At 34.3% G+C, this 25,904-nt stretch overlaps 1 long non-coding RNA gene across 2 annotated transcripts in view; it reads right to left on the reverse strand.

The window, feature by feature from the left end:
• Positions 1 to 10,594: 10,594 nt before the first annotated feature.
• Positions 10,595 to 25,904, reverse strand: part of LOC138715749 (uncharacterized) — a 117,788-nt gene continuing 102,478 nt past the window's right edge. Inside the window, exons 4-5 of one of the 2 annotated variants that reach the window (XR_011336563.1) lie at positions 14,569 to 14,689; positions 10,595 to 10,746 (exon numbers count right to left, since the gene is read on the reverse strand). This is a non-coding gene — a long non-coding RNA (uncharacterized lncRNA). The remainder of the gene's footprint in view (positions 10,747 to 14,568; positions 14,690 to 25,904) is intronic. The other variant, XR_011336564.1, reaches the window with a different exon arrangement.

Below are 25,904 nucleotides of genomic sequence, written 5' to 3' on the forward strand. Positions count from 1 at the left end.
TTCAGATGGTTTCGCCAACTGTCAGACGAATGTAGGTTAATCACTTCCGAAATCCGAGAAGCAACACCCCATGAAGGACGATGGCTGCTGTCCTCACGTCCACATGTCTCAGCAGAGGTGAACGATCATCCAATCAGAACGAAGGTATCGTGTGATTAGCACGATGATCCTACTAGCCATTATATTGGCTTGCAGAACCGGATTTCGCTGTCTATCGTAGTTCTCCAAGTTCATCACAATGTTGGGTGGGGACCGGTGAGACAACTCCACCGACCATATCCCCTTTTCACTATTTAGGGGACGTTCATGCATGCCATGGCTGGTCAGCATGCTGAAATGACATTTCCTTCATTTTTGATGGTACAGTTATGTCGCTGGTCCTGCCCTTTCCTCAAAACAACCCACTGTGTGTGAGAAATATTGAGAAGCAAGAGAGTTGATGACTTTATTGCCAAGAATTCAGCATTGGTTAACGACGATATATTTGATTTGATCTACTCTATTCTATGGTATCCAATTTTCTTTCGTCCTTACATGCATTTTGTGCTTGGAGGTTGATGATGATGATGATGATGATGATTTATGTATTTATTTATTAACACTACAATTGGGCATACACCCGATAGTAGTGATATATAATATACAATAATTACAATTACATGAAATAAAATAAAGTAAACGTAAATCTATAAATAGTAGATGCAATAAACCTAGGACTATAAATAAAAACTATTCTATAATAATGCCTACGATAAGCAAAAGTAAATCTAACTTAAAAGTACTTCTATTTCACCCAACTATTACCAATTTAAGTAATAACATATCACCTTAATTAATTACATACGAAATTAATTACATATCATCTTAATTAATTACATATCACCTTAATTTATTTACATATCAACTAAATTACATATCATCTCAATTAATTACATATCAACTTAATTAATTATATATCAACTCAATTAATTACATGACACAACTTAAATAATTACACTGCACCTCCAATTACATTTTCAGTCTAATCTTCTCAACCTTTCCTTAAATGTATTGATTTTAAGAGGACCACTCTGAAAGATTGCCGCAGGTAAGCTGTTCCAGTCTACTACTGTGCGGTTAATAAAGGAAAATTTTGCCACGTCCATTCTTTGTTTTCTACATTTAAACTTCCTAATATGATCAGTCCTTCCTAAGTATGGTGGTGTTGCTAATCTAGCATTGATATCGGTCCATGCTTTGTGTCCCATTTGTGCCTTGAACAATGCGGTGAGTCTGGTTTTTCGTCGCCTTGACTTGAGAAGTTCCCACCATAAATCTTTTACTATCTCCTCACCACGTCCCTTCCCCATTTTGACATATTTTGCTGCCTTGCGTTGGACCTTTCCTATTGAATCGATTTGGTTTTGTCTGTACGGATCCCAACCTACTGTTCCATATTCCATAATTGGGCGAATAAGGGTTTTGTACGCTAATTCTTTTGACTTTCGGTTAGATTTCTTCAGAATACGCATAGAGAGATGTAGTGCTTTCCAGGCTTTCCTTGTGGTATTAGTGACTTGTTCCTCCCAACCCAGTTTGTTACTTAAATATATACCTAGGTATTTACAAGTGATGATGATGATGATGATGAAGAAGATTATGCTAATGAAGATGATGAAGATTAAGCTGTTGCTGATGATGATATTTGATATTCATTATTATGTCATAGAGTCCAAAGACTACCGACAAATTCAACAGCAACAGGTAAAACACAAAGAAAACAATAACAGTTAAAAAAATTAAAGCACTATATTACCTAAATCACAAAATTAATTAATATTGTAAAATGCCTACTGTGTCAGCCAATCAGAGACAATTTGTTTAAAGACATTCTTTTCAAGTACTGGTAATCCAAATATTTAAACTACAAAAGAGAGCAATTAGAGCCATAGTTCAAGTGTCTCAAACTACCAGCTGCAGACCATTCTTCAAAAAATTACATATCTTGCCATTACCCTGTATTTATATTTATGAAACCTTAAATTTTATCAAATATAATTTGCATAGCTTTCCTACAAATTCAGACACACACCAGTACAATACAAGAAATAAAGATAATATTTTTATTGAAAGTTTTAACACAACTCTATATAAAAACAGTTTCATTCATGCTGGTCTTCTTATGTACAATAGCCTACCAAATTATCTTAAAGAAATATCTGCACATCAGAAATTTAAGAAAGTTCTTTATAAAATTTTAATCAAAAACTGCTTTTACAGTATGAACGAATTTATTGAAAATTGTCATAACTGAATAGAAAAAGACTGCCTTACTTCAAAAAAATTTTACTTCCTCTTTTCCAGATCCTGACTTCGAGAAGGATGCCTTCTCATGAAGGACGCGATGGTTGAAATTGACTCCTGACTTCAAGACATACTGCAAACAGGACAGCCGAAATCGACTGACCTGTAGTTTTCTTCAATCAAGTTCCAAGTTTTGTATATTTGAATTTGTGTTGCATTTAATTATAGTAATTACTTTTATGTATATTATGTAATTAATTATTAGTTTGTAAATATGACATGTCCCATATCATGTACAGGGACATCATATTATTTTTAATTAAATTTTTATTGTACCTGAGTTCTTGAATGTACTTCACTCCCACCCCTTCTACTAGTAAACTTCCACCCGTCCTTACACAGAACCAAGGCCGCATACAGTAAACAGCACTGAGTTAGTGAGTATAGTACGTTCCAGAAATATGTTCGCTTTTCCAGTGACGAAAGAGCTTTCAATATTGAATCATATTTTTCGCACAGGTACTGTCCGTTTGCCTACGTCGCATCCCGATTTCCCCCACCTGCTTCTGCTCGCCCCTCTGTAAAAGCTGGGCTGTCTTAGCTCTTTTCTGAAAACATTAATTTCTGTTAGGAATTGGACGTTTACGTAATATTATACAACTGTTTAAAATAACTTAAATAAAAGGGCCTCGTTAAGTAATTAACTGTCACGTGATTTCCCCCCTTCCTACGATCCTGCGGCATAACCACTTGGACGGACAGTAGATAGCATGTCTGAGTAATTTTATCTGTGTGGGTCGGGCAGAAGTGAAGATTTAATTTACAGTACGTAAGGTACTCTTTTATAGAGTAGGTACAGAATTACTTCAACATGAGTTACTAGTAAGAAGGACGAAACTGGCAATTGGAATTAGATGCAATAGTCTATAGTGCGATAATATGCATAAAATAACTGAAGCCTGTATCGAAATGAATGGCCACCATTTTCAAAAATATGTTTAAATATCCATATTATGATTATTTTTCAATTCAACTTCTTTCTCTATATTGTACGCTAATGTGCTGTAGACAGTATAATATACACTGCACAATGAATACGTTCGCATGGATAACTGAGTTCGTGAGTAAAAACACTCATTGTTAATACAGTACTCTATTTTGATTAAACAAAAACCTAAAGAAAATTATCAAACTCAAAATCGCGATATTTCCTAGTTTACGTAAATGGATGAACTACTTTTCTTCCCTCCTATACCTAGTAGAGTGATTTATTTGTGTTTTACGCCAGTATCATCGAACTACAGTCGTGGAAGGGGATAGCAAACTGTTTCCGGTTCTCTAAAGGTATAGCCAGGTTAATATTAAAAATGTTAGTAAAAATAAAATGATGTCCCTGTATATGATCAGTGGATGCAATAAATGATTATGATTATGATTATCAAGATAAAAAAATGTCTCTACACAACTTATTGCATATTCAAAGACCATTAATCGAATAATTGAACAGCTCATTTTCAAAATGTCTTCTGTCCACCTCATAACGAAAATGAGCTTCCTGTGTCCAGGCATCCAAATGAGACGTTTAGGTGCAAAATCAGATACATCACTAAAACATAATTTTTCAGTATGAAGGAAAAAAGTTTGCAAGGAACCAAGGATTTGCAACCAATACTATTCTTTCATCATACAAATCCATGTGATGTATCTGGCTTTGGAGCATAACAGTGCTATAGCAGTTGTAGAATCATATGAAGATGTGAAATATAACATTAACTCATTTTCGAAAAAAAAAGTAGTGTTATCTGATTTCACAACTACAGGCCTCAAATAAAACTCTACATACAACTGTCATGATTTAGCTTCAGAACGCCCTCTAAACCACTAAAATCTTGCGTTAAGAGAGACTATTGGAATCAAAGTGACTCTTGTCCATAGCAAAATTGCAACAAAATATTAGTTCCAGCTTTGGAATGAGTCTCATGCTCCCATTTGATTCTAAATGCATCCAATCTCTGTGATTCCATAATGTCTCTTACCTAGCTGGTAATAAATTTTAAACCTAGAAATGTTTTTCTTAATTTCCCACAAAGTTATGAGAATGGACAAAGGTCGTTTTGAAAATAAGATCCTTAATTATTCATTGTCTTTGACAGTCTACATTTAGGAATGTCAAAGTAATCCTTTTTTCTAAGATCATAAAAATGTGTAGACCCACAACTTGTAGCCTTATTAGAATTTCTCATTTCATAGCCATACATAACTGCTTCAAGGATATATATCGATAGCGTTTGAGTAAAGGGAGACAAGTCATAAAAATGACATTAAACATAGGACCCTTATTTCAAATAATTCTCTACACAACTAAAAACTTAAATTGCTAGTATTCTTTTATTTTTTTGGACACACACTTGTAGAATTTAACTCGTGTATTCCCCTGTGGAACAAAACTCGATTTGCACAAAAAATAACCTAACCCCCTTTGCCCGAACAGCATTAATATAATCCAGTTATAGTCATGATTATTTCTTTTAAAAATAATGGTTCACTGTGAGCCATAGAAGACAAACCAGTTATGGATATTATTGCTATTTTTTTAACTAAAAATATCTTCTGTATGTGACAGCTATTACCCCAGATTAGTAAACCATATTTTATAATGCTCTGAAAATATGCAAGGTAAGCTGTTCTAAGATATTGATGTGGAACAAAACGTTTTAAATTTCTTAAGAAATAAAGCATCCTTGATAATTTGACAAATGATGATGACTAGACTTCGTTGAATTGCCACACGCAGCATGCAATCAGATTACCGGTGTACGGTAGTATAGAGGTCAGCGAGCGCCCGGACTCGTAGTACAAGCAGTTCATGTTAAGAGTTGTGACCGGTCCAAATAGATAGAGCAGCTACAGCTAATGTACACCTATGTAAGCACTTGTTTTTGCATTACTGTGGTTGGAATAGTCAAAGCTTAACATTCGTTCAGTGCAGACAAGAATTCAACCAAACATACTACAATGAGAGTGTTGCTGTTCCAAACAATTTCCCCTGGAATATCCTTACCCCCGCAGCCAGTCTTGACCCGTTGGAAAACGTGGTTGGATGCTGTTAATTATTATGCAAAATATTACGGCAAAATAATGGAGGTAATTGATGCATGGGATAGCACAGACAGTTCCGCTGTTGCAGCTGTAAAATCATTGCTTTCTGAACAGCTATTGGAAGATATTCTGTTCATTGATTCTAATTTTAAAATCGTGTCCAAAAGCATCACCCTGTAAGAATCGTCTAATCTATAACTCTCAGAAGCCCTTAATATAGTGTATAAAGTATCACAAACCGTTATCAGAAAAAGTGAAATGTAAGTTGAGAAACATTATTGCTAAAAATTCTGCCTATTCACAACTTCGTATTATAAATGATGTACTCTCAGGTCACGACAAGACGTCTGAAGTTGGTGTACTAAAAAGTAGTGACTTTCCGTTCTTCAAATATGCACGTATTACATCGTGTGATGTTGAACGTACATTTTCCCAATATAAAAACTGTTTGAGTGACCATCGGAGGAGGTTCACTTTGCAGTCGCTCAAAATGTACGTAACTCTTCACTGCAATGCATATATTCAAGGATGATGCGAGTATATTACATTAAATTTAAGAGTTAATATATCTCACTACAAAATAATTGTGTATTTACATGTTTAGACATTTCCTACTTCAATGATCATTGATTATATTTCTTGAATGCAGGATACAGGTTTTATTGTAACCGCAGTATACTGCTCAGTGTTTACATCAGAGGCATACTCCATCTGTTGCACGTCCCCTTCTCATACAGTCTATATCGCGTGCGTAGTAAACCTTACGATTCTCGTGGCAATTCCACGAAGTCTAATGATGACGATGCAGAAAATATATTCACACCATATTATTGTATTAACATTTATTTGCTCACAATTATGAAATATGCAATTCATTGTACATAATAGTTGTAACATATAATTTACATATTCATTGTGAAATATAATTACCAGAGCAGTACAATATTCTCATGTTCTAATTTTATTCATCGACGTGAAGTCGAAAGGCAGATGGTATGATTACCAGACCAAAGTAAACACCACGTATGTCACCAATTCTTGTGAATGAAGATATTTGTTATTGCCAAAATCTTTACAATTGTTACCAAGTAGTGAGATATGAATTTTGTTATTTAACTCAAAAGTGGTATTATTCATAGAGTAGAGAATAAACATAAAATAAATTTGTTAGGATTAGAACAACAATAATGTATTAAGTATAAAAAGAAACTTTAAAACCATATCAGTACTGATACTGAAACTTTGCAAATAGGAATGATGATTCAACTTTGAGCATGATGGTTATAAGGGTTAAGACGTATGATTTTTAAAAGCCATAATGACACATAATTTACAACAGTAAAGCATAAAGCATAATTCTCAGAGTTTCATTTCATAAAAACCTGTAAGAAATAGTAATACAAAATAGAAACATTGAAACAATCCACAGTTTGTAGACTGCAGCGTTTACCTATTTGTTTAATCCTAAAAATATATTTGTTTTTCTTAGAACAATCATTAAAAATAAATATTGATATAGAGATGTAATAATGCCTCCAAAAATTTTGTTTTACTTCTAATCTTTGTATGAATGTCTTTCAATTCATACAGATACATTACTAGAATGGAGAACCAATGTATTCATGCGTTACCATAGTAACAAATGAGCTTGTAAATAACAAAAGCATAACGAATCAAAATCCTTGAAAATGAAAAGCATAATTTATTAACAAAACAAATTAGTTGCCCTAACTATGAGTAACATGGTATATTTTAATGATTAAATCACTCAAAATAGTATTAAAATTAATATAATGGTATCTGAACTTGGAATAAAGAAGGAAAAGGTATGTTATTTTGCTTTTCATTTAATTTTTATACTGTATCTCAGTTTACTTTAGTTTGGTCGTCAATTTTCTATAAACATGTAAAACTATATCTCTGTGTCGTGTTGCTTATTTTATTTGCGATCTGATTTATTAGCTAAAGCACTCGTGGTAAACTATTACGTGAAGAAAGTTTGTAGTATCAAATTTGACCAGCAAATTGTGTTAGCAATAAATCTAACAAAGAATCTTAAAGAACTTTGTCCTAATAGTTTTAGTTTTCTCATAATGTAAAAATTGGACGCCAATATACAGTATACATAGTGATTAATATAATGTCTCATTTTATTGTTTTTCAGAAAATGAAGAATCAGATTTGTATTATTTTTCAGTAAAAAGCTTTCATAAAAACAACCTTAAGTGAGAAATTTAGTCTCGTCAAACATGGAACATGTCTTCAAATTATGGCAGCTCCATTAGACTTTCTTTCAAATGGATTTTCTTTTACAGTCTGTAAACCAAGTTTATGAATTTCAAATTGATTCTCATGCGACCATTATATGCAGGCAAATTATAGTACATTATGCAACGAGCCTATAATGAAGGTAATTAAGAAGCGAGTATGGATATTTATGAAACGAGCGCAAGCGAGTTTCATAATTTTCATACGAGCTTCTTAATTACCATTATAGGTGAGTTTCATACGACTTTTTATGCTCGACCATATTTCTAACTTTATATTATTAATTTTATTTGTATTTGACATTGAGCAATGTTCCGTATGTTGTGAGATGTGCGCAGACGCGAAAGTATTGATTTTTTCCGAGGAACAGATGTCCACATTGACCTTGCTAGGCCATAAGAACCTACAGAGATAACATTGAAATTAAATTAGGCATTGAAAAACGAGATGACAAATTGAATTTATTTCAATATTATTTACAATTAACGCTAATTATTATAGTAACAGAACATAACCTTCTGCGACAGTATTGGATTTCCAGCCTCCGTGACTTTTCGCTAATTCTCTTTCGATTGCATATCCGAGAATAATCGATACTTGCGGTTTTATAACGGTAGAAAGCTGACCTGTGATTGGCTGAACAGTTGTAACCTGAGTCGTCATTGGCTGAAAGACCTGACCTTTAATGAGCAGGTGTACTTTAATGACATGCATTAAAGGTCTGCTACCAGGTGTATAATTACTACATTTCGGCATGGTCGAGCATAAAATATTTTATATAACTTAAAGCAGGGATGTCAAGGTCAGAGCACGCAAAAGACGCTACATGCTCCCAACCGCGCACGGGTTCCAATGAATCTGTTCTACAAGCAGTAGCGGTGAACAAGAAGGGGTGAGCAGAATGAACTCTATTGGCCTATCACTACAAGATGAATTAAACTGTTCTTAAGTAATAGGTAATGTGTTACGCTCATAAAAGAAAACAAGAAATAAATGCATGTTTTGCAACCTGTACCTCTCTAATAAATGTAATTAATTATGAAATAGTAGATATAACAAATAATAAACATAGCTTCTCTTTAACTTAAGCAGTTTTACATAATGAAGCCTATAATTAGCCTAGGCCTAATTATTGTTATTAACTGTTACATAATCATGTACTACTTATCTGAGCATCATCACACTTCTAGAAACAAATTTAAATTCCCGACTTCTGGCGTAATTCAAGTGATTTTTTTTTTTTCTGATTTTTGCCGACACAAATCCAGCTTGAGCTGGAGTAGGTCAATATCTTTAAATCGTCTATTCATTCATTTATTTTATTCCATAGATCTTACATGCGCAATGAAGCTTTAAGATGTGGAACAAGTCAACATTTTACAATATTACAATTACAATTTTTACAAATTTTTATAGTTTTACAATTTAGTAATTTTCTACAATTTTTACAATTTTGTGCAATTTTTTTATTTTTTAAATTTTTATTTATTTATTTTATTTTATTTTATTTATTTATTTTTTTTTTTTTGCGAGATGTAGTGAGATGAGATGAGGTCCGAGGATTCGCCAAAATATTACCCGGCATTTGCCTTTTGGTGGGGGAAACCTCGGAAAAACCCAACCAGGTAATCAAATCAAAGGGGGGTAATCAAATCAAAGGGGTTGATGCCAAGAACTCGCCATAGACCATCCGGCTTCAGTCCCACGGCTGGGGAAAACCTCGGAAGAAACCAAAGACCAAAGGGGGATCCAACCCAAGCCCAGCGAGTCTGCCGACTGAGCTACATCGATGGCTCTACTAAAAGTATACAATACATAGCCAATCAGATTATTAAATTTACAAACGCAAACGATCATTCATCAGTTGAGCTATATTATAATACAAAACAAGTACGTTAATTAAATTTAAGGAATAAACAATTCAACCAGTTGTGATATACAGAAATTGATAATACATATCATGCAAACTACTTCAAATTACAAACACAAACAATTTATCAATAGAGCTATATAGATTACTATTCAATTTAAAGCATATACAATTCATCGGCCAAAACTATACAAATATATACAATACAAAGTAGCATAGTTTCATTAAGCTATACAAATTTGTGCAATTAATATCAAGTAGATTAATTCAATTTATAATCCTAAACAATTCATCAGTTGAGCTATACATATTACCATTCAATTTACAGTAGGTCTATATACAATTCATCAGTAGAGCTACACAGACTAGTAATCATTTTAAGAACATACACAATTCATCAGCCAAACTATACAAACATATACAATCAACTCTTCCCAGAGATTTTTTAAAACATTGCAGTATTTTACACTGTTGAACAGGAAGTCAATGAGTGAAGGCGTTGAAATTATAAATATTGTGCTGTGAGATCTGCGACATCCACAATGAAATCTTCATCTGAAAGCTTTTAGTAATATCTGTCGACACAGATTAATTGATTCTTTCCTTGCGATCTCAAATTCAAAACGTTCAGATGCTCTAATACATCCTTGTGAAAGTTACGTTCCTCGATCCATATAGAGTCAACTAGTTCTGGACTGTCTCATTTTTTCTATTATGAATTCTGATAAATATTCACGTAATTCAAAATATCTGGACAGAACAATATCGTAATAGTAAGAAACATCGTTAAACTGAGAATTTATGCACGAAAATCTGGACAATTTATAAACACAACTTCTGACAATTAATGAATTTATGCCATTAGCAGCACACACTTTTGTTTGTACTTTATTCTGAAAACATAAATACAATGCCATCCTGGCTGCAACGAGACGGAAACTCTTGGTCACGTGTTGGGGTTCTGTCGAGCTGCTGCGCAACAATGGACACCATAAGGCCAGGACCGGTATTGCTGATGTCCTCAAGCGTTGTGGATGGGAAGTATACGAGGAGATCCATGCGTTTCATCCTTAGATTCGAACAGAAGAGCAGATATTGTAGCCATCCACAGGACTCAATCTAAGAGAATCATTCTTGGTCCTACAATCCGGTTTGAGAGGGATGCCCTGCAGGCACAACACGTTGATGAGGAGAAGAAGTCCATTTATGAGTCCTGCATCCCATACCTAAGTGAGAAATATAACATTCCCACTAGTCAGTGGAGTGTTTCTGGTCTTTTCTTTGGTGCGCGTGGCACTCTGCCCAAGTTCACATGGAATATTTTAAAAGCACTCGGTCTCCGATTTTTTGAAATTCAAAAAAATTTATTGGATATTCTTAAGGATTCAATCCAAATATTGCATTACCATTTATATTTTGTATGTATCTTATATATTTTTTATATATTTTATATATTTTGATGTACCGAAGTACATATGATATTTCCATGCAGATATTCTGCGTCATCATATGATGAAAGAGTGATGGAACGGAGAAAAATTCTCTCCGGCGCCGGGATCTGAACCCGGGTTTTCAGTTCTACGTGCTGATGCTTTATCCACTAAGCCACGCCGGATACAACCGCGACGCCGGTTAGAATCGTCTCAGATTAAGCTCCATCTTTTGGGTTCCCTCTAGTGGCCGCCCTCTGCATTATGTCATAGATGTCTATGAACGCAGGACCGAAGTCCATACATGTGTTGAGGTGCACTCGAATGAGTGACTGGTTGGCCGGGATCCGACGGTATAGGCGCCGTCTTAAATCACAAAGTGATTTATTACGCATATCATATATATTTTGATGTACCGAAGTACATATGATATTTCCATGCAGATATTCTGCGTCATCATATGATGAAAGAGTGATGGAACGGAGAAAAATTCTCTCCGGCGCCGGGATCTGAACCCGGGTTTTCAGTTCTACGTGCTGATGCTTTATCCACTAAGCCACGCCGGATACAATCCCGACGCCGGTTAGAATCGTCTCAGATTAAGCTCCATCTCTTGGGTTCCCAACTAGTGGCCGCCCTCTGCACTATGTCATAGATGTCTATGAACGCAGGACCGAAGTCCATACATGTGTTGAGGTGCACTCGAATGAGTGACTGGTTGGCCGGGATCCGACGGTATAGGCGCCGTCTTAAATCACAAAGTGATTTATTACGCATATCATATATATTTTGGTGTACCGAAGTACATATGATATTTCCATGCAGATATTCTGCGTCATCATATGATGAAAGAGTGATGGAAAGGAGAAAAATTCTCTCCGGCGCCGGTCCTGCGTTCATAGACATCTATGACGTAGTGCAGAGGGCGGCCACTAGAGGGAACCCAAGAGATGGAACTTAATCTGAGACGATTCTAACCGGCGTCGGGGTTGTATCCGGCGTGGCTTAGTGGATAAAGCATCAGCACGTAGAGCTGAAAACCCGGGTTCAAATCCCGGCGCCGGAGAGAATTTTTCTCCGTTCCATCACTCTTTCACTCTTTCATTTATATTTTGGCCATTGACGATTCTTTAGGGTTTGCATTTCTCTGGATGTTTTACTAAACAATTCCCGTATTTAATCTTTTTGTCTTTCTAAATTATTTCTGTAATGCTCTTATTCTGGATCTTTATGGTCACCCTCATTGAGGGCAGATTATTTTGTTAAAAATAGTTGTTGTTGTTGTGTTACAATACATCTTTACATACATTTACTACTATTTAATGTCAATAAAAACAAACTAATTTGAATATAATACCATTCTGTAGGTGAACTAATAATTTCAGCGTTCGACACTTCTTGTCTTTATAACTAAATACAGTAATTTCCACAAACCAACCTCATCTTTCCCTTACACAAGACGTTAAGAGTCTAGTTAGCCTGAAACTTACTGAACAACTTCTTCATCAATGTGTAATGTACAACCCTTGTGTTCACCTGCGTGCCTTACGTGCTCTGATCAGCGCATACGGGCTATGAGCACATTTGCGCTATAGTTGACATCACTGACTTAAAGCAATCATAATATGAGCCTGTTTGATATTGTATTTTAGTCTGTTGAGAAAGACAATCAATTACATGTGATATAAGGTCATATTTTAATTTAAAAATACAGCATGCTGTGTAACTCTTTGTGTTTATAAGCGAGAAGGGTTGAATCATCTTCTTATAACATTCAATTACCTTTCAGATTTACTTTTTACCACAATTTATATTTTTTTGAAGTTATAAAGATGGACAAATTGTATAAATCACTGCGTATAGTTTTCTGTTCTGGTATATGAGAGCGTCATTACTAATACATTTCTTTCAGACACTCAGATATAAAAGTAAATGTTATAGATAAAGATTACAATTTCGTGTTTGCAGATATTCTCCAATTTTGTAAGAGAAGTTGGTTATAAATTACAATACAACAAACTTACATTTTATGGTTAGGTATGCTTACAATTTAAAACATATAATGAACAATAATACATAGTGACTATTTTTTTTACTGAATTTGCAAAAGATCGCAAATTTTTTTGTCTTAGATTAAAATAAGTTATAATTCTCCTAAGCAATGGGAAACTTAACAGTAATATGTGGTTTGTAAGAACTATAAACATAAATATAAGAAGCCACTTCTATTCTTTGTTTCAGGTATTCATCTGTCAAAAACAAGCTGTTCCTTGCAAATGGAAAAGGAGTTGACAATGAACTCAATTTAACAACATAAAATCTCGAAAAAATGTGAGATATCTTTTATAAATATTAACTCATCTCTTAAGGGTATATGTACGTGAACAAGCACAAATATTGTCAGAAAATGCAGGCTCTAAATTTCTAAAATTTTATAAGGAAATGAACTCACAATTGGACAAAAATTACAAGGTACCACAACAAGACTTATTAGAACTTAAATATCTGATAAAAGTATAAAAAAGTTACTAATTATATTTTTTAGAATTCACTTCTTACTCTAAGTTAAATTTTCCAAAATTTGAAAATTTTCACACATATTATTTCATAACTTCACAACCATTAGAGATAGAATTACGAAATTTTGTACACTGATTTAACATGCACTTATGCAAAAGGTAAACTACAATAATGCCTATTTCTTTGAAAACAGAAAAATTAGGTCACAAAAAATTATGTAAATTTTAATATATTTTATATAGGACAATAAAAAATTAATTGTATTAAAATAAACAACTCTACATGTCTAAGAGTAGTCTACTTTTCAGAAATAAGTGTTTATTACATGCAGGAAAAATATTAAAGATGTCAGAGAGACCATAACAATATTATGGTTACCAAATGATGTAACTGCAGAATTTTTTTGTTTTTGTTTTTTTTTCATACTTTCATAAAACTGGTTTAAATATATTATTTTTTATCACCTCCCTAACATTTGTTTGTTTTTATCAGCTTCCTAACATTGCTTCTTTGTTTACCAACATTGTACTTTCAATAATTGTACCGTACCCTTTAAAATTATTCAGATTTATTTCATCGTCTTTAATTAAAACTTTTCTATCATTAACTTGTTTATTATTTAGTTTATGTTATAGCTTCTCCTGTATGAGATTATGGATAGTCACGTACCAGAGATTGTTTAATATATATTGATAATTGAAGTGGGATGCAGCTATTGTAATAAAAATGGAACTGAATTAGTAATTGTCCAAAGTTCACTGTACTTGACATCTGGTAACAAGAGAACAGATCATAGCATACTACTGCCATCTAGCGGAATACTTATAATGAGATGTTATAATACATTTTAAGACAATTTAGTATTTTAGTAAGTCAATGTTTCATTGTATTAGAGTAGCCCTACTTTATTTATTCTAATCTTTATATACGTTCTTTTAATCGTGTGATAGTCAATTAAATCCCACCGAAGTTTTGATTTTCTCTAGATAAAGCAAAACCTCTAGTGAGATTACTGTAGAGAACAGATGTCTTCTTGAAAGATTCATAATTTACATTTAAATATAACAAACAAGGCCAAAGATATTATCAAGTCCTTACCTTACTGAACTCCGGACCTCACGCTCTGCTCCACTGGGCACGTTGCACCAACATATTTCAGAAACTGCATTAACGGCAAGCCACGTACTTCAGCCAGAGCCTTGTAGACGTGAAGTACATGCTATGAACAAACATGTAGGCACTGAGTATTAGAACTGAATCTCAGACTAGCAAATTCATTTCCAATAATTTCATTAGCCTATAATTAATCTCATACTAAGGGACACAAATTAAAAGTGAAGCACACAAGAGTTTACATACAGAACCACCTGTTAACTTCTTAAATGTTTTTGTAATCACTATACCACGCTGTGGCTTTTACGGGTCATCAGGGATCAAGTTTTTGTCCAGATTACACACTTTTATCACGTGATTGCTCAATTTTATCACGTAATGAGAACGTAGCTACGGATTACAACTGGGCACTTTAGGCTACTTAACTCCTCAGAAGTCCGGAAATGCGGATATACTCAAACCCAGTGTTTGAACGCATTCAGGTTTACAGACACTTTCCGTTAAAGGTGTCATGGATCAATAAAGAATTAAATGTCCTCTAAATTAAATTTAAGAGTACAAGAGTTGACACAACCCCACTTTCTTTACAAGACAAGATATTCAATGATGTTACTTAGAAAATACGAAGACTTCGACGTTACAGACTATTCTGGGGAACAGAACGACGCAGAACGTCTGGATTGTTCTCGAACTCATGAGGCGAAGGGAAAGCTTAGAACTAAGAGGTTTTTTTCCGAGGTTTTCCCCAACAGTAATGTGAATGCCAGGTAATCTATGGCGAATCCTCGTCCTCATCTCGCTATCACCAATCTCATCGACGCTAAGTAATCTAGGAGTTGAAACAGCATCGTTAAATAACTAAAAAACTAAGATCCCAGAAAAGTTTATTTAAGAGTTAAAATACTCCTTTGTGAATCCTGCTGCCGAAGGTGCGACAAAGAAATCAAACCAGAGAATTGGGGTTTGATACCCATCCTGTATTCTTTAATTGCAAACGGAGATGCTGGCGCGTACTGAAATGTACTGCCTCAGGAATTCAGCCCGTGAATTTTTCCTAAAGTCTTTATTTCAATGTGAAGGTCTTTTAAGTCCCAATAGTCTACAACACGTTGGTTGACCATATCAGACTATTGCTATTCCTATGACGTGCTTAAAACATTCAAATCGATTTTATTCCACGATTGTATTTTATCCCTCATTCAATATAATGAAGAGAAAGCTCTACATGAATGGCTAACGATCTTCGTTTCAGCTGCCCATCATCTCTCGAAGACGAGGGGAATTTAGAGACGTCCAATATTGCATCCAGGAAATACACCAAGAGTAGTCAAATGCGTCCTGGCAAATAATTTTGACGTAATTAAAACGTTTTCTGTAGAAAGTACGACTAAAAACCTCTAATTTTGCTCCAATATTTTGTGCTTTGAATAGGTTTTCTGCCTGGAACCGGCAACGGCAAATATTGAAAAACTCGAAAAATTAAAATTTAATTTCAAATTTAGAAATCTATGAGTGCATAAATTAAAAAAAAAAGATTGGCTATCATTTGTATTTAATTTTATGTGCATTATCAATTAGCAATAACAAAAAATATATACGAATCATCTTTAAGTCAAAAAATTTGGACGCAATTTTTATAATGGCAGAAGTACAGTAGGTTGTAATTTCTCCATTATCAAGTTTTTTTTAACAACTTACTAAACCTCCACATACGGTTAATTTTACCCAACACACGAACACAAAATGGCTAACATTCAGAATACCTTCACCAAATAAGTTTCTATATGCTACATTTTTTCCAACTACTTTACTGCACTTTTACCATTTGCACAAAATGGTGAACATTTTAACCATTTAAGAACCGCAATAAAATTTCCAGTTGCATTCAAACATTCAAGACCAATCAATTTAATTTACTTGCTTCCTCTTTCAATGCGTCGTATTAACGAAAAGACGGTCGAGGCTAAGATATTTACCAGAATCCTACCCGAACAGTATGAAATACAAGCCTATAACATACATTCACCAATGGCGTATTTAACTAGCGTCGCTTTGCTTTCAGTCGGAATACAAAAAAGACTGATATGGCTGCAGAGAATGTCGTTTATCAAAATGGAGTCCGCGAGTAAAATATTGGATGTCGAGATAACACGATTTTGCAGAATAGTCTAGAGTCCAGTGGTTCTCTAGAATAAACGGACATATTCTTCTGTAATGAAAAATTACTTTAAATAAAGACATGTTTCAAATAGCTTATTCATATCGTATATAATTTCTAATATTTTATTCTGTTAAACTTTCGTTATCGCAACTATCAAGAACTTTGTTTAATTATTATGTATGTATGTATGTATGTATGTATGTATGTATGTATTCACACTGCAATGGGTATATACCCGGTGGCAGTGGTAACTAATTACACTCAATAATGACAATAATAAACTTATTAATTAAAATACAATTAATAATAATACTAATAATTAATACTAACAATAATTAATAATAATAATAATAATAACAAGAACAACAACAACAACAGGGAATATACTAAATTAAATGAAACGATCACTTAAAATAACATTTGAAATAAATCTAATTTGTATCTTAAAACTAAGATCGAACTAAAACCCACGAGTGTGATATGTTCATATCTGCACAAGTACCTTTCAAATTACACTCATTTCGCTGTCAACTCACTCACTGCACTGGAACTACGACACATTTCACTGATTCTATCCTGATTTCACTAACACTTCAAAAACATTTCACTGTTCAAATACTATGCACTGCCACTATAAACTATAAAGCTTCACTTACAGGAACACGTTTCACTTACACAACACACTTCACTGACACAACATACTTCTTCACTGATACAACACTTCAATAAGAAAATATCATTTACACCCTTTAAATACTGTGTATAATTACCGTCTATTAGTAAGGTCCTTAAGCCTATTTTTAAATACATTTTTTGTTGTTGGTAAAGCCTTTAGTAAGTCTGCAGGTAAAGCATTCCAGTCCCTGATAGTACGATTGAGAAAAGAAAACTTTCCAGTGTCCGTCCTCTGCCTTCTTTCCCTCAATTTATATGAGTGGTCGTTCCTTGAAGAGTAATTTGGCGGCTGCAACCTATTTTTTATTTCTCTCCAGGCAGGCTCACCTCTGTATGTTTTGAACAGTGCGCATAATTGAATTCGCGTTCTCTCCTGTCCGTGAGTGTGCCCCATTTTAATGGTGAATTTTTCCGACAACACTTAAGAGTTCGGAATAAAAAAAAGTACTGGCCCTTTGTATTCCACACTGACTCCATTCTTCTTTAATTAGTCACACAACACTACTGCCAGTTTTTTTTGCAACTGCAGGATCTGGTGATAAATTCTTATATTCGAATATATGGAACGATGCAACATACGATGACATGGTTGATGAAGAGAAAAAAGACACCACGTGGACTAATCTGCTGCAAGACAAAACACAAGAGAGTAGACATAGAGTTAATACGGCTGGTGTCTCTGTGCTGGCGGCTCCCACACCTCTGCTTACCACTGTAACCACCACCTGTACTGCCTTTCCCACGGCCACCACCTCTTCCACCACTGTATCCGCCATCATAATTATTGCCGTAGCCTCCGTAGTCATAGTTTCCATAGCCACCATATCCTCCATAATTTCCATATCCGCTACCGTAATAATCGTAACCTCCATAACCTCCATAGCCTCCCTGGTCATAGCCGTAACCACCATATCCGCCCTGGTTACCCCACCCTTGGCCTCCGTAACCTCCTCTCCCTCCTCGTCCAGCTCCTCTCATTGCGCCAATTCCGTCAGGTTTTGGTGTGGCTTTTTTTAACATCAACCTCTTTTCCGTTAATGGACTGTTTTGGTGATTTTAGCAACTCTTGAACAACTTGTTCAGATTCAAACGTGATGAAGCAGAACCCAGATATAACAGAAAATATCTGACGCGATTCAAAGTTATAACTATTATTGCCTTCTATTTATTTTGTTAATTTAAAATTAGATTTCACTTTGAAATAATACGTTAACTCCACCTGAACGAAACACGTTTACAAGTTGGAAACTCAACAGCCACCTTACCAAACCCAGGACCGTCCGCTCTCCTCTACGACGTACGTTGGACTAAATGGAGTCCAGCGTTCAGCAACACGTAGTAACGGCAAATCATTCGGTTCAGCCAATGAGATTGCAGACGGAAATTACGTAGATATTGCTGTTCAGAAACTTTAACAAACGTTTCGTATAATATAGAGTGATGAATAGCTTTAAATGTGTGTATATGTTGTTAAAAATAATTTCTAATACAACTCTTTAACATTTCTGTCTGCCTGCTATCGAAATTCCATATACATACAAATAATCGTGATAAAATTAATAAAGCGGAAGTTGACCCAATTCTAATATCCACTCCTTTACATTCGACCCTCTCGCATAGTACAGAAATTTACTAGCCCCAACTCCTGAACGCACTCAGGGGTGCACAAACCTATTCACACTATTAATGTTAGATTTAGAAATAAATAGGATTACTATTAATTTAAAAATGTTGAAATTATATAAGTACGTACAAGGTAATAGTGTCAGTGCAACATGAACTTTGCTTTACTACTTTCTTGGTTAACGAAGATTGCTACCATATTGTTATAATTTTTCTTTAGTGAAATATACGGTGCACTGACGTTCAACGGTGTCCGACCCATGATTTTATGATCGTGTAAGCGAACTTTCTAACCACGGGATAAGTAAGAACCAGAGATATGAAAAATTGACAAACTTTGAAACAGTTCCGCTTGTTCTCAATAGGTGGCTCCATTAATGGGAGACGTTAAAAAGTGTCAGGGAAAATTATTATGTAGATTAAGCATAAATTATTCTTATAATAGACAATATGAGCGGTTTCCAGCCAAACTCAGTACTGTTTACAACCAGCAGAGTGGGATGAAAGTTGAATTCTACGAGTATAATGCGGGTATATTTATCTACGATTGGCAACAGTGACCATTATCTTCGCCATCTATTCATTGAAGTAATAACTAAAGAATCCACATTTACACCAACAAATTATCGATCACTATCGATTAGTAGGATCGGATATCTTTGAACGTCAGTGTACAATATTTCAGTTTGCCGATGAGTTCAGTTGTGCCATTTCTTCAGTCACCCATGTCCAAACGTAACTTTTACACTACGCTACTCAGATAATACTTTATGCATTTCCATCATGATCAGAGTTTAATAAAAAATTGTTGTGTAAACTACGCTGGTGTTCAAAGAAAAGTTCTTCATGCAATTAGCGGAGCCGGCTATCATACATCAAATAAATTTCTTCACGAAATTTTAAACAACGAGTCCATTGAATATTACTCAGACATTACTGAAACAGTTCAATACATCAAAAGGTAGTTCGTTCGAGTCCCTTCGTAGTAGTTCTTTTTATTCCAAGACTTCAATCAGTGGTGTACTGGCTCAAAACATATTTCACGCAATTAGGTGCGAGTTTGAACACGCAGAACCCTAGTTCCCTATCTAAAACCTGTCCACAACGCCTTACATTTCTTCGGTTGAATTCTGAAATACCCGGTATAAAGGTTGTTTTAACTAATATCCTTTAAGGAGTGAATGGATTACCTAATGCAAGAGAAAAAGTAATGTAATGACTAGTCAATTGCGCTTTCATTTTTTAAATTAGAGGTACCGGACTTTTAGATCACAGGCATGCACTAATTACAACTTAGTTTCACATCTTGGTTCACAAAGTTCATGCATAATTTTATAGACTGTGCTCAAAATAACCACCATCAGTTCTAATACAGACTTCTAAGAGCTGCATCATTGGTTGTTTTACTCTCTTCCATATTCCTGGTGTCTGTTGTTTCTGCTGACGTCTTTCTTCAAAACACTGGCGAAGAATTTCAATGTTTTTAATAGATCTTGAATACACAATTGCTTTTAAATGTCCCCATACGTAAAAATCCATGATGCGATGCTTAGTTGCCTGCATTATAGTGGACTTTACGACAAATTATTTAAACATAGAGTTGTAATAAGCAGACATGTATGAATGTAATAAGTACCTGTAATAAAAAAAACGAAATTGAAGACCTGAACGGAAAAACATGTTAGCCAACACCTTTTTTTTTTATAAAATGGAGAAAAATGGAATTTTGTGAATGAGGTTGAAAAAATATTACAAATTACTTTGATTTATTTCTGTCAACATGAGGTACAAGCATACAGTATAAATTTACATATTTAGTCAAAGATTTTCTCTCTTTTTTGTCCAAAATAAGACAACTTTAATAATATAAAAATAAAAAAAAAAATTCACAAAAACTATTGGAAGCAAATCTCCAACTCACCTGACTGAGAATCCGAGAAGAGTTATTCTAAAAACTATTCCCTACATAAAAAATTTTCTTTATGACTGACCAAAAAAAAATCTTTAATGAAGCCAGTTTTCTGGATTAAGATTTCCTGTTGCGATAATTTCCACTAATTTTCACATTTTCGCCAACATTCCCTTCTTCTACTGCCATCAATGTTTCTCTTATATCATCAGTATAGTGTACCAACATAAACATTCTTCAAGAGAAATAATAAATGTAGTTTTTACTTATTAAAATCTTAAAATTCATATATTATAAGAGTGTTATCCTGCTAATATTTCATTCTGTAAAACTAAAATATACTGGTACCGGTATTATATAATTTTATAGGAGATAGAAGTATTATTTTTCTCATTTACAATATTTGATTCTGTGTTATGAGCATTTTTTTTATTTTTTTTTAATTTAATTTATTTCAAATATACAGAATAAAGAAATATAATTACAAAACAAACAAAGAGAAATACAAATAAAATAATACAAGCAATATAAAAAGAAGATACAGTAGTATTAACAAAATTTGAGACCGAATGAGCAGCGCTCGTGCTCGGTCCAGTTCAGATATAATATTAAAATAAAAAATAATAATATAAATAAATAAGTAAAATAAAATAGGAACTAAAATATAATTACAGCGTCAATGGAATTATATAATATAATATTAACACTATAGAAGAATAATATCGCACGTGAAAAGTAGGACTAATATATATTTCAAAATTATAGAATACAAATATAATATAGGTTGATTAATTCATACACATAGGCTATAAATTTATTTAATCAAATTGAAGATATTAACACGTTTCTAATTTTCTTGTTATATGTTAGTGGGTTACATGTTAGAAGTTCTGGGTGTAATTTAGTTAAAGCATTGTACAACCGAGGGCCAAAATTAATGCTATGCTTTAGACCAGCAGATGTGAGACATTTAGGTTCTACTAATGTTGAATTAATATTTCGTCTTGTGTCATAATTGTAATTGTTATATACATAGAGTTAATATATTAAATTTCTAACTACAGTAAACTGAGGTAAACTTGACAAATGGGGTAAATTAGACTACAAAAAATCAAATCATGATATCAAATCCACTGAATATGTTTTTAATGTTAATTATTTCTTCTCTGTTTCTTAAGAAATTAATTTTTATAATTTAATCTTGGTCACAATTAGAGACGATTTCATGATTTAAATCTTTCTTTTTTGTGGTCAAATTTTCCCCAAATATCAAGTTTACCACAGTTTACTACAATATTAAAAAACTATTTCATGATATTTTAATGTTGTTCTAATATTATTACATTCCAAATCAGTAATAGCAACCCCATGTAATAGAAATCGCATTATAATATCACAGTGCTTCAAATTACACTCCAAAATATGTCGGTGAAACAATCTCGTATTAAAAAAAAAGTTATTTATAATGTCTGATCCAAATAGTCATACATTTCACTACTTAGCATTTCACACACATCATTCGAATCACCCTATCAATTAAGAGAAATTATAAATAATAATACAGTACGTTTTTCTCGTTATGATTATTCCACACGTGACTGAAAAATGTACATGATGAACGTAATTTCAGAGAGTTATTCTTTGAGATATTTCAAGCCAAATACATTAATACAATTTTGATCGTTTTTGCTTCCTTTTCGAGAAAAAAAAGTTTTATACGAAATATTTCATAGAGTCCTGGGAAAAACATTGATTGAATTCCCAATATGCTCACAATCAGCTAATTTAAGAGAGCAGATGTGCAGAAATTTCATCCCAACAAATGTAACATTGTGAAATACATTTGCAGAACGAAAAGTTTCATTTGCTCTGATCAGACAGCTGGGGAGGAGAGTAAAACAACAGGGGCAGGAGGTTAGCAGTTCAATAGAGGCTGATGAGTAGCAATATGGTGGATGGAAAAGAATAGCGAGTGACTCTAGATAACTGCGACAGGAAAACAAAACAAAAACGTCAGTAAGTAGCATGCAGTATTACTGATACCGAAAAAAGTGGTTTTAGTCATACCGTGTCTCTCAATACAGCGACAAGTCCTAGGCCCAGACCTGTGACGTAATTATGACTAGTGGCTACCGATCTATTCGAAAATACCTAGCCCACGTTCAGTTTCCACGGTAAACAACATTTACAGTTGAAAACGGCGTTAAATAACATCACCACCACCACCACCACCACCACCACCACCACCACCACCACCACCACCACCACCACTGTTACTACTGTGTCTGTGAACCATGGAACATCCCTGTGCTCTGCCTCCTTCACAATAGCGACAGTCGGTCCTGGGATTCTTTGCCACAAGACGTCAGGAATAGTCGAGGTCTGAAAGTTTTAAATCTCTGCTGCTGAAAAACAGTACCTCTGAATAAAACTAGTGTCTTGTGAAATAAAAGATATAAATTATAATTTCCTTTATTTTGATTCATTAATCCCTATTTATATTTCTATATTAATTCCACATAACTAGGGCTAAGATTTTGATGAAATTGCATCTTTTTTCTAGTAAGCCAGAAACATAGCTGCTTTAGAATTTATACAATATGTGATAAACTGAGTGTTTTAAGACATATTTGTTAGGGCATTTTTTGCCTGTTTCAACTCATAAAAGCATTTTTTGTTTTATTCGGTCTTTTTTAGGCAATTTTATTTAATTTTGGCAATAAATCCCCATTATTAATGTAAAATAATGTTTACTTCCTTTGATATTTTCTTTACATATTTTGTCCATTAATACCCTTTATTTTGTGTAATATCTTAATCGTTTTTCTACAAAAATATTTTCATTTTAACGTAGTACACTTCATGTAATGGATCAGTCCACCCACCCCTTCAATATAGACTCCTCTATACCTGCTAATTCTGGATAAGAGTGGCCTTGTGGTAGACTACATGGAAACTAAAAGTAAAGTAAATCCAAGCGCTACAGCCCATGAAGGGCCAAGACCGACCAGCTGACTACTGACCTCATGTCCACATGCTGACGCAGAGGTGAACGATCATACATGGAAACTACATCAGGTAAAATAATTAATTAAAGTGTACTACTTAGAACAAATTATGTAAAATTTAATTTAATTACTAGTCTAAATATTAAGTAGTACAAAACCTCTTTTCCTACTAAGCCAATTATGTAAGATCAATTTTTAGGACATTTTTAAGGGCATTTTTGAAAGATTTTTAGGTCATAAATGCATTGTTTTTAAGACATTTTTTCATGATTTATAGGTCTAAGTGCAAGTTTGAACCAATAAATTATTGAGATTTGCGATAAAATAATGAGTCTAGGAAATTGTATATTTAGTATGTAGAACTACATTTGTTTATAGATCTTTTGTTATATTATTAAATTTTGTACCTGTGAACTATATCAATAAATCAATATGTCAATGATTTATAGGTCATCAAAATCCTAGCCCTACACATGAACACTCTTCAGCTTGTTTAACTTTATGTAATTTTATTAAAGTCTCCGATAACTCTTTTGTACTTTTATTGTCTATTAATAATAATAATAATAATAATAATAATAATAATAATAATAATAATAATAATAATAATAATAATAATAATAATAATTATTATTATTATTATTCTGTATTAAATTAGTGCTTATAATTGTTTATTTTGGTAAATGGGATACTTATGTGAGTTTTAAATCTTTTACAATTTTCATCCAAAATTTATGAATTTTAAATGACATAAACACGCCTACAATGCTATCATCTGTACAAAATTTGGTGCCATTAGGGCTAATAGATTTCAAATGATATTTTGTAACTGTATTTTATATTGATATCACTAAAAAGGATCCTTGCGTCACAATTTTCACAATTTATAGTTTATATTAGCTCAAAAGCTTCAAAATAGTCATAGCTTTTTGAGCTCGGTATAAATAGAGGGTCACAATAAATTTTTAAGTGAATTTTCTTAATTTTTCACCATTATTCCACCATAGTGTCCCCTTAATGTTCATGTCCAGTTATTTTTATGTCGCTTGTTTTCATTGTCTTTATGTAATTTTGTGTGACGTATTCTTAAATAAGCTCCTCATTTATGGTATTTAGTGTATAGTTTTTACGAGTTGCAGATAAGGTCTAATGGCACGAACGTCAAAGCGCCTGTATTACGTGCTAATACCGCAAGCAATGGTTCACTTGTTTGCATCGATTTAAGGAAATGTTGTGCGGGTTGCTGAGAGCACGCGGTGCAGGCGCTTAAACATCACTGGCTATTGGCTTAACTGTGGAAAGGAAAATAATGCTTAATACCACCACCACCACCGCCACAACCACCTCCACCACCACTACCATCATGACCAACACCAACACGACGACCACCACCACGATCACCACCACCACCACCACCACCGCCACCACCACCACCGCCACCACCACCTCCACCACCACTATCACCATGATCACCACCAACACGACGACCACCACCACGATCACCACCACCACCACGATCACCACCACCACCTCCACCACCACTATCACCACCACCACCACGATCACCACCACCACCACCAACACCACCACCGCCACCACCACCACGATCACCACCACCACCACGATCACCACCACCACCAACACCACCACCGCCACCACCACCACCACCACGATCACCACCACCACGATCACCACCACCACGATCACCACCACCACCACGATCACCACCACCACCACACCACCACCGCCACCATCACCACCACCACCACCACAATCACCACCACCACGATCACCACCACCACCACCACCAACACCACCACCGCCACCACCACCTCCACCACCACTATCACCATGATCACCACCAACACGACGACCACCACCACGATCACCACCACCACCACGATCACCACCACCACGATCACCACCACCACCACGATCACCACCA

The sequence above is a fragment of the Periplaneta americana genome, chromosome 2, assembly GCF_040183065.1.
Source record: "Periplaneta americana isolate PAMFEO1 chromosome 2, P.americana_PAMFEO1_priV1, whole genome shotgun sequence".
Classification (NCBI taxonomy): domain Eukaryota; kingdom Metazoa; phylum Arthropoda; class Insecta; order Blattodea; family Blattidae; genus Periplaneta; species Periplaneta americana.